The sequence below is a fragment of the Pyrus communis genome, chromosome 1 (assembly GCF_963583255.1).
Source record: "Pyrus communis chromosome 1, drPyrComm1.1, whole genome shotgun sequence".
Classification (NCBI taxonomy): Eukaryota; Viridiplantae; Streptophyta; class Magnoliopsida; order Rosales; family Rosaceae; genus Pyrus; species Pyrus communis.
This window is the reverse complement of record NC_084803.1, coordinates 26434561-26446097: the sequence shown is the minus strand read 5'-3', so window position 1 is coordinate 26446097 and position 11537 is coordinate 26434561. Positions and strand designations below refer to the sequence as shown.

The 11537-nt window shown below is 34.8% G+C and overlaps 1 non-coding gene across 1 annotated transcript; it reads right to left on the bottom strand.

Annotated features, from left to right (window-relative positions):
- Positions 1-3028: 3028 nt before the first annotated feature.
- On the bottom strand, positions 3029-3127 carry LOC137720530 (U6 spliceosomal RNA). Its single transcript, XR_011066534.1, has one exon. It is a non-coding gene; the product is annotated as a U6 spliceosomal RNA (small nuclear RNA).
- Positions 3128-11537: the final 8410 nt, after the last annotated feature.

The following is an 11537-nucleotide window of genomic DNA, read 5'->3' as shown; positions in this document are numbered from 1 at the left end:
TGGAGAACGATCTTGCTAGAGCCAACTATACTATGATTACTTTGTACTCTTATAAGTATTTTAAGTGTTTTTTTATCCTTACTGTTGCAGGTGGTAAAAATCCTATCAGTCAACATGGTTACAAATAACATGTGCAACAGTGTAAGCTTATGTCATTAACCCATGCAACTTTTAAACGGGGTTTTTATTTTTCCTACTATTTTATTTGAAGGAACAGCACAAATAATATGCACGTAGGACTTGTGTCCTGCCCAATGTTTAGTTTACTCAACTCTAGCAAAAGTATTCAACACATTGCTAATTAGTTTGGTTTCGTTACAACATTCACATTCATTGTTTGTTTTCTGTATTTAATTACTCTAATTTAGCTACTTCGTTTCTTGACTACTCATCTTCACCACTAGGTTACCCTCGAAACATATAATATAGCATATACATTGCTTAAAAGTAATGGGATCCTATATGGATTCTTTTTGTGAAGATCTTACGGATCAGTCCATTATATTCGTTCATCAGTCATCATGCAGCCAAAAATCATGTTGAATTTTTTTATTTAAAATTGAACACTAACAGTACCTAACGAAAGCTGGCCGTACAATGTATGATGAACGGTTAAGATGAATTGATCCCTAAGATCCTCAACAAGGACAAATCATTTTTTTTTAAAGGACAATTAAACAAAAAGTTGTTAATGTGACTTTTATGTATCATTTATCACATCAAATGGGAGATTAATTAGAATGTGATGTTCTTAAAAAGTAAAAGTGATTTTCGCATATTGATTTGTTGTATGCTTTGTTTTCTACTTGATTAATTAGTATACTACTGGTCGGCAGAAATTTTAGTCCATTGCGATTTGTATACCAAAACCAAAACAAAAACCGAAAAACAAAGCTCGTGTGTTTGAAAGATGAGAATGTAGAGCATGTGAACCAACCGGTCAGCCAGCCAGGCAAGAAGAAAATAAACACATGAAAATAATAAGAAAACGTGGCATATGCACGTGCACAGAATGCAATAGAGAACCAAGTCCAGATGCATGTGCTGATGGGCACGTGACGCTTCTATTTCCTAACCACGGCGGCTTGCGCCAACAGCACCGCCATCCACCACGTCACGTGTTTATTTATTTATTCTAATGATTGACAATACCATGAGATAGCACGCACAAAGAAGCAAGTATTTTTTACGAAAACATGTAATTTATTTATTTTTGGTCAATTAACTTGTAAATTTTTTAGTGTGAGCATTTGGTTGACTAATTGGTGGGATGGAATATTCAATTTCTGCAGTCCTGCTGCATGGCTGTTGACTGATCGCAACAGCTTTAGAGCGAGTTTGTGGACATACGCCAAAAAAGTTTATCGACAATAGCGCACACAAAGGCAATGCCGAGTTTCACTTGAGAATTTTGTCAAACACCTTATATGCACGAATTGGCTACTACCCAGACAATCAAGAGATCAACGGAGGCGCTCCCAACAGCTTTTTTAGCTGCCACAGGGTCAACTAACCACGTTGACCTCTTGGTGGATCTGCCACTATCTCTACTACTGCTACATAATTTAAAATTCAGCTGCGACAACAGCTACTTAGGTATTAATCCTATACATATTTAGCAGTTGTATAAATATTTGAAACAGCTCTGAATGGCCAAAAGGAGTAGTAAAATTAAGAGAAGAGGAGAGTGGGAATTATACTATTATTTGTTTGTGATTCGATTCATTTTGCATGGTTCATGTGTTTCGAATGTTTCACATATTTCACGTGCATGTTTGTTTCATTTCATACGTTGGGCGTGGATGCATGCATGGCAGCATCCATACCAACGTACACTTGTGGTCTTTTTTTTTTTTTTTTTTTTTTAGAAGTATTCATCAATTTACCCCTGAACTTATAAGGAGCCAATTCCCCACCCCCCCCCCACCCCCCCAACCCCACTTTAATCTTGGCCAATTTCCCCCCTTTGGTATTCTCCAAAGATGAAAAGGTAACAAATTGATCATCTGCAAAGTGATTTAATTACTCTATAATTGGCCAATTCCCGCCGCCCTTGCTGTTCCGTAAGCCTTTCGTTAGCAAATTTGTAGCGGAAGTGATCCGTGATGTATCACAGATCGACTGCATTGAGGCCAATTATGCGCCCTCCTACGATAAATAGCATCTTCAGCACATGATCTCCTTCTCTAATTATCTATTTAAATTAATTGGGATGTAAATCATGTGATCATATTAGATTAATTGATTAGGATGTAAATCATATGATCATAGAATAATTAATTAGGATGTAAATCATGTGATCATAGAGTAATTGATTAGGATGTAACCTTTTTTATATATTTTATTTTGAAATATTGCTTTGGTAACATTTTTCAGATAATTAATATTCTTGTCTTACCTGAATTATAAAGGAGAAAATATGCTCTTAGTCTTAGTACTGGTGACAGGCAGTCCTTATTTAGGCTTATGGTTTGCTTTAGCTTAGGGGTTATGGTTGATATGTGGCTTTTGTGGCCTTGGTTAGCTTGAGCTAACATTAATTTGCTAATCAGCTGGCTTTTGTAGTCGTTTGTATAACTTTTGTCCCCTTTAGTTTTTGCTCTATTAACTCGTTATTTTGTTGCCTTTTGAGTTTGGTACTTTGTTGTTAGTTGTATGTGACAACCCGTTCCAAATTTTATCAGATGTCCCCGTGACAACCCGTTCCAAATTTTACGTTTTTATTTTATTTTAGAAGCGTGAATTTACGAAATTGCCCTAGAGGCAAGGACTTTGACTTCCATTGACCATCGACTTGAGAGATGTGGGACTTATTCTTTTAGCATATCCTCGTAGTTCTCATTGGTACGAACGTATAGGCGAAAGCCGTTTGCGAGTCCGGATTATAACGGTATAGTTATGGACGTTTGAAATTGGTTATTTAAATATTTGAATTCCCATCTTGTGGGATTAGTGGACCAATTAAATTAAAGGGACAAGGAACCAATTAGAAGAGAGGGTCAGACCGATTCCTACGCGCAACCTGCGGCACACACGCGACCATTTCTCGATTTATGTGTGTCATCCTTGCGCAGGGGCCATGCTAATCTTCTCTGTATCAATACTCATATTTCCCAACTAAATAGAATAGGACATGCTGGAAGTGTGCAAGAGTAGATACACGATAGTGCACTCATAGATGCTAATTTAATTCTACTATTGCCTCTGACAGAACTTAGCTTGTTCCAAAAAGTAAATGTAATAAAAAGTTCTAAGATCAATGAAGATTTGGACACACTTTTCTACATAAAAGTCCCAAACAATATTCCAATGAAATTAGAAATTGTTAATTCTAGGTCATAAGTATGATGGTTTATCTTTAGCGGTTCTACCACCGAGAAACATAAGCGTTAACCTACTAAGAAAGGCTTAATCCGAATTGACTTGTCACATCAATCGACAATCACTATGCATCATCAAAATCTCCACCGAGAAGTGTCATCTAGCCTTCGAAATAAGGTGATGACTGTTGACTTTAGGTCAATGAATAAGATGGTTCGTTTCAAAGGGTTCTAATCGTGAAAAATAAAAGCAATATTCTGTCATGTTGTCATACCAACTTAACAATGCGGTGGTATCCGCGGTAAGATTTTTTTGGGATATGACGCCAAAAGTATACGTCCTCGAATTTACAGTACTGCTAACCAACTCTACGACACGAACTAAAAGGTCTTCACAGTTTCCTCGACACTCATAACAATCTAACAGTGAGATATCATCCCGCATTTCGATTCTAATGTCTACCTATGGAAGTGATCGAGAGGTGGTTAGTGAAAGGGTTTTCGTTTACCTAGATAAGTGATAGGGTAAAAACAACAATCATGAGTTTACCGTCCTATTGCAAAGCTTATTCCTAAGCTTCCACGATCCTAATTTATTCGGCTCAAGCGAAGTAGTTCATTGATCCTAGGAGGATTTGATGATTGCTTTTTGGATTTCTACAACTCCCAGGATATGACAACTTACATTCGCAAGTCTATTCTCACCCATTTAACAAGTACAACTACGAAAACAAAAATCTGAGAATAGCGTTGATTGAAAAATCCCAATGCTAGAAAAAGACCTTGCTTAATATCTACTTTCAAAAAGACTTCATCGACAGTCGATCTTCCCCCTAAAGATTCAACATGAACACAAGTATGCTTGAAGATATTAGTGCTAATAGGGACCAAAAAATAATTATCCCTCAGATGATCTTCCGCGAAATGTTACTAAGAAATCAAGACTAACTAAGATTTCCAATCTCTAAAGGATCAATACTAACGGCGATAGGACAATGATAGAATTATTTGGTAATATCTCTAGCGATACATGATTATCAAAATATTTACTTAGGCCATCAACTTGCCTCACTTTTATACCTTTCCTCCACAAGGAAAATCTTCGTTTTAATTCTAAGGACAACCGTCAAAATGATTTTATAAAATGTCGTCAAGACCACAAAATTGTCCAAAACTGAAGAAAAGTTAACATATTTTTCCATATTCGACGAGGTGGCATCATTCGAACGTCAAACACAAAAACTAAGAGTGCTCACATCACGCGTGTGATGAACACAATACTGCCCAACATATGCTCTGATACCAAACTGTCACATCCCCGCCCGGGTGGGACCACTTCCCGGGCCCGACTCCACTATCGTAGCACGATATTGTCCGCTTTGGGCCCTGACCACGCCCTCACGGTTTTGTTTTTGGGAACTCACGAGCAACTTCCCGGTGGGTCACCCATCATGGGATTGCTCTAGCCCCCTTCTCACTTAACTTCGGAGTTCCAATGGAACCCGAAGCCAGTGAGCTCCCAAAAGGCCTAGTGCTAGGTAGGGATGGGAATATACATTTAAGGATCACTCCTCTGGACGATGTGGGATGTCACATGTATGTGTTCGAATTTTTCATATAAAATTGTTTGTTTTAATAGAAATAAATCATTTTTTATTCATTTTATTTAGATAAAGTTTAATTTACTACGGTCTAGTGGTATTCATTTTCACTTGTAAGCGAGAGGTCTTAGGTTCGATTTTCGCTAAAGACGAAATCAAACCAGATTATTATGCCCTTGAAGTTTAATTGTAGATAATATCGTATTTATTATAAATAAATAAAAAACAATATGAGGTACATCTGTTATGAATAGTTTTAATCCAATGAGGGTAGTTTTGGGTTATTGAAAAATTAAGGATTTTATATATTTTTTTCTATATACTGAATAATGAAATTCCCTATAACATCTTTGTGTCCAGAAATAGTAGATAACCATGTCTTACCACTAATTATTTTTTTTTACAAAATAAAAATAAAATAATGAAGAGCTGTTTTTTGTTTTGTTCTGGAAATTAAGTAAAAGAATATTATTTCAAAACCACAAATTTCATGAGATTCATATGCACCCACACTCAACATGCGCTATGTATCAAACATTTAAATATATGAACCATGTCCATTTTTATATTTTTTGTGTTGGAAGTATATCAGACATATGAAATACATGGACATGCTAGCAGCTAGCTAGTGTAGGGCAAGCCGCATTGTTTTATTTATTTACTTTATTGAATTAGCCTATATAATGCGTCAATTATTTAAGAATTAAACTTAATATAAATATAATATATTCTCACCATATATGTGAATCGAATTTAAGATCTCTTAATAAAAAAAGAAAATAAATAGACCATACCATAGTTGTTATGTTTTGATTTCGAGGATGCATTGTTTTGATTTCGAAGATGCTAATGTGTTTGCATGTCTTTTTCTCCTAGTCCTTTTGTTTGGGACAAATTTTTTTTTTATATTAACGATGGAAAATTTTATATTATTCCAATAAAAATGTTTACATCATCTGTCTGCCACTCATTTGTCAAAGTAACCTGTCAACCTTTACCCATATTCCCTAGAAACCTAAAAATCCCCCCAATAAGTTAAATTTATGCGATTAAAGGTTTCTACATTTACTGGAGAAAGTGCTCAGATCTCCTGTGCTCAGACGGTAGGTTCGTGTCTCAATCACATTTTCCCTTGAATATGCTTCCATGACGATGACATCCAACAAGTACAAAAACAAAACGACCAGAAGTTATGTTCTTAACTTGGTTCCTCAATGAATAAGGAGAATTCCTCTTATTCATCATGTGAAATTTCATGTTTATAATTGAAATTGTTTATATTTTAAAGAATTACGTAAATGTCATTTTTACAAAAAATTAATAAAATATGAGATATTTTAATCATCGAACAATACAAAACAAATCGATGAATCCACTGAAAGAATTATGAACCCTCAATCTATTTATTACAGTTAATTAATTAAACATTCTTATTTTAATTAATTTTGTACAAAATAATTTGTATTATAAACGATTCCTTATTAGCACAAAGTTTCGTTGATCAATTACAAAGTATCTAGAAGATGTACTCCTCTTCAACTTTAAAGAGCCAAGTCTATGTCCAAACTAAAATATCAGTGAATAGTGATGATCCCACCTACCAATTTTTACTTACAAAATGCATGGGATGTGGCTTCTCTGCCCTTCCACTTCCCATACACTCTTATCTTCTCTTATTTGTGCAGTCACGGTTAAGTCACGTTAACATTTTATATTATTATTGTTTTTTATCTTATTATCTCTATAAAAAAATTAATATAAAATGTTGACGTGACTTAACCGTGATCACATAAAATAAGAGGGGATGAAAGCATATGGAAAATGGGAAGGCAGAAAAGCCGGGTCCCATCATATAACTTCAATATCCTAATATTTCCGCGTTGCAGGTTGAAAAGCCTTTTGTTGTAATAGTTTTGTCAAACTAAATCCGGAGTTGGTCTTCTAAGGGAGACTTCCTTTGTGGCTGGCAGAGGAATGAGTTGCTAACTATAACTTCTTCAAACTCTGCTGTTCATTAGAAAGAGATCAGACAAGAGAATTAAACATAGGATTAATTATTAATCCTTATTTTCAAGTTTTCTTTATTGAAGATCAACTCAATCAAATAAAGAATTAGGTTTGATTCTCGTTAAAATCAAATTTTTATCTTTTAACATGTTCTTATCCTTATATTTGTCCACTTAATATGAGGTACATATGTCACCAAATACTACGGTACAATAGTATTCATCTTCACTTGTAAGTGAGAGGTCTTAGGTTCAATTCTCGTCAAAAACGAATTCAATCCAAATTATTATGGCTAGCCCAATTGTGAAGTTTAGTATACTTCCTCATCCCTTAGTTTAATATGGGTAATGTTAGGGAAACCAAATATTTTAAACCAACTTTTGCAAACTAAATGGTGTGTCACTAATATGATGTAAGCACGTTAATCAACACTTAAGTAATAATCCAATTATCAACTAACACGTCATTTGGTTCACAAATTTAGTTTAAAATTTTGGGCTCTCTAACATTATTCAATTAATTTATTAAAAAACAATATGAGGTACATGTGTTTTGAATTGTTTTTAGAACAATGCTTGACTACTTAAAGATGAGTAGGAACTCCTACTCAAAACTGTTTGTGTTCGAATCACATAGCTTTGTGCTTATGTTCAGAACAGTTGATATTATGAAACACACTATAAAGTTCATCTCTGTAAAAATGAATTAAAACTAAGGTCATTTAGTTAATCTATTCTAGTAAATACATAGACAGTTCGGAATATTTTTACCAATTTTGTTAATTTGTTTTTATACAGTTCGATGCCTAAACGACTTCAATTTTAATTGATTTTTTGTAGAGAGGATCTTTATAGAATGATTTATAATATCAACGGTTCTGATTATAAAAATGGAGTTCTATAAATCGACAACGAATCATTTTGAGTAGGAACTCCTACTCCTTTAAGTAGCCAAGTATTCTTGTTTTTATTCCATAAGGGTAATTTTGGGTTGTGAGAAATTCAGGACCATATTTATCTTATTTTTATAATACAAAGATATTTTTACAAATAAGGGGAGAGGTGATTGAACGAGTCCTGCTTAATTACAAGTTCACGTTACAAGGACTGGCAATTACAATTGTGAGAATGTGAAGATTAACGAGTCTCGAATTGGTGAAATGAGAAACCTTGTAAGAACCAATAAAAGGTTGGGCTATTCCATATGTTGCCAATTGATTTTATAGTGGAACCTCAAATTTCTTTATAGTATCAAAGCAAGTTGGAACACATGTGAAACATAACGACCACACATGCTCCACGTCACTCGATTCGTGTTGTCTACGTGTTTGGCTTGTAATTCGCCACACATGAAGGACGTGTAAGGATGTAAAGGTAAAAGAATTCCACATCGTTGAAAAGAGAAACCTTGTATGGACTTGCAAGAGATTGGGCTATTCTTCATATTGTCTTACAAGATATTAAACTCAATATAAATATAATACGTTCTGGCAGTTCTTATGAACCGAATCCAAAATCTCTTATTTACAAATGAAAAAGAAAATGACTAAACTATAATACTATAGTTGATATATTTTTATTTCTGAGTATGCTTTGTTTTGATTTCAAAGTTGCGTACGTGTTTGTATGTGTTTATCTCCTAATCCTTTTGTTGGGGACAAAATTTTATATTATATTCAAATAAAAATGTTTACATCATATGTCTGCCACTCATTTATCAAACCTGAAAATCCCCTGAGTAAGTTAATTTACGCGATTAAAGGTTTATACATTTTATTAGACGAGTAAGGAGGTAGGTTTGTGTCTCAATCAGATTTTTCACATGAATATGCTTATTGTTTAATGCTTCTTTGGTCCCACAGACCATGACAATGATATCAAACAACTAACACAAAGACTTTGACGGTGATTGACCAAAAACTAAGGAATCAACTTGGCCACTTAATTCGTTCCAAAAAAAAAAAAAAACTTGGCCACTTAATGAATGAGCTACGTGATGGATTTATGAAATTTTATGTTTATGATAAAAAATATTTATATTATAACATATTATGTAAAGATTCTTTTTGCATAAACCAATAAAATGTGAGATCCTTTAGTCATCAATTATATAAAAGCAAATGAACGAATACACTAAAAGAATTATGAACTGCCTATGTGCAAGCTTGTAAGCGTTACTAAAACTAAGCAATAAAGGTGCACTAGACTTGGTATAACCTGACAGCTTCATTTAGATGTCATATCCAGATAGTCTCTCTATTTGTTACAATTACTTGACTAAATGACCTTATTTCTAATTGATCTTTTATAAAGATGATCTTTACATAGTTATTTATAATATGAATAATTTCAAATATAAGCACAAAGTTTTGTTAATCAATTACAAAGAATCATAAAGAAAAACTCCTCTTCAATCTTAAGGAGTCAAGTCTTTATCCACACTAAAAGATCAGTGAATAGTGATGACCCCATCTACCAATTTTTACAAATCCTCGTCGAATCCTCTTTGCAGTTCATTGTACATCGTGCGGTAAAAAATCATTGTAATTTTTTTTTAATTTAAAATCGAATATAAACAGTACTTAATGAAAATTAGCCACACGATATATGATTAACGAATATGATTGGAGGATCAGGCAAGGATCCTCTCTCAATTTTTTATTTTATTTTTATTGCCAACGATGAACTTTTATTAAAACAAACACACACTTACAAACCAAATAAAGGCCCAATTTATTCCTAGAAACAAACAAAGAACGGGCCTAAAAACAAATAAAACATAGAAAAAGAGCCCAACAACAGTGAAGCCCAAACAAAAACAAACAACCAAGAACCATCCATTGTGGTTACCACTGCCGATCCGAGAATCAGCCAGCCACCCGATCCTCCGTCCATCACAGATCATCGCCTCCACAGGCGCCACCTGCACACAGCCATCAACAAGAGACAGTCGGCGAGAGAGAAGCCAACCATCGGAAAGAACGTTCGGGAAATTCCCGAACAACACCATCGGAAACAGCAAACAACAAGGAGAACGTGGTGGTGTGGAAGACATCCGAGTTGGATACCACACCGGAACTCTACACACGAACTCAACAGAAAACATGACTAAAAAACGAAGCAAGCAAGGGCCATGAAAAAGGATACCCACGGAGGTTCAATTTTCCTCTATGGCTTTCCCCTATCAATTTTTACCTGCAAAATCTATGAGGTTTTTTTTTTCCAATAAAGACCACCCGCATGGCGCTTTATCATTCGCCCATTTTTACATATTCTATAAAACTTTAGAAAAATTGCTTGACAAACAGTCATCTTATAACTTCAAATCGTAATATTTCCTGGTTGCAGGTTGAAAAGCTTTTTGTTGCAATACTTCGGAGTTGGTTTCCTTAAGGAGACTACCTTAATGACTGTTGGTGAGGTGGAAGCGAAGGCAGTGACGTTTTGCCTTTTACGGGATAGGGATTGGGGGTTCTTTTTTCATCTTTTAATCTATTTGCTCAAAAGTCTTTTTGCTATCTCCATTAATCCAACTCTGTCAGAGTTGTTGAGTCTATTACCGGACTTATGAGGTAACGGTATTCCGACCCGCTTTACTCCAGCCTTCGAAAATTATAGTTCCACAATTGCCCCTAACTATGTATTTGAAATGAACTTGTTCCCCTTGAGGATAGATAGTTATCCAAAGACTATGCCTTTCAGAATAAGTTGAAATACGTACGGTTTATTCTTCTATCTTCATATGGCGATCTTGTTCTGTGGAGTAGTGGAGACATTTCAAATTCAGACGTGTGATCTTCAGTGTCGTGCCATAAAGGTCGAAATGATGAATTCAGACGTGTGATCTCGAGTGTCGTGCCATAAAGGTCGAAATGATGAAGTTCGCCTTTATTGCGTATGGACACAAAACAAGAAATTTCCTTTAATATTCTCAACTGATTGCAACCATTGATTTCGTTGATCTAGAGAGAAACCAGTCCGTATTCAAAAACTCAAATGTCTCTTGAAATATCTTTAAATATCTTGTGGAACTCTTACATTCTCCTCTACTGGGTTTTCCATTTCTACCTTCTTCTCAGCAAAGTCATTGTTCCCTAATCGACCTACTGGTGGATTCAACATCTCAAAACCAATTGCTCAGCTTCTTGGACGCGTACTCAGGCTACAATCAGATTACCATGTACGGACATGATAAAGAGAAGACCGCGTTTGTGATTGAGTGGGGCACCTAATGCTACATAGTCATGCATTTTGGTCTCAAGAACGCGAGCGCAACATACAACGATTGGTAAACATGTTCAAGAACCAGATTGGAGTAATCATAGAGGTTTACGCTTTCCGACTAAGCTTACTAGGAATAATCCTCGAATGAATATTTAAAAATTAAATATTTCGGTTCAAGAAGCCAAAATGAGAGCGGTAAACGTTAGAAGTGCTTTTAAAATGTCTGAAAGCACTTTTAGAGAAAATGTTTTTCTATTCCAAAAGCACTTGAAGTGTTTTTTCAAGATTCACTTGCATATTCATTAAGAACTAGTTACACAAACATTTTCACCAAAAACACTTTTAATCATTTTAAAAGCACTTCAAACAAGCCCTTAATGTTTGAG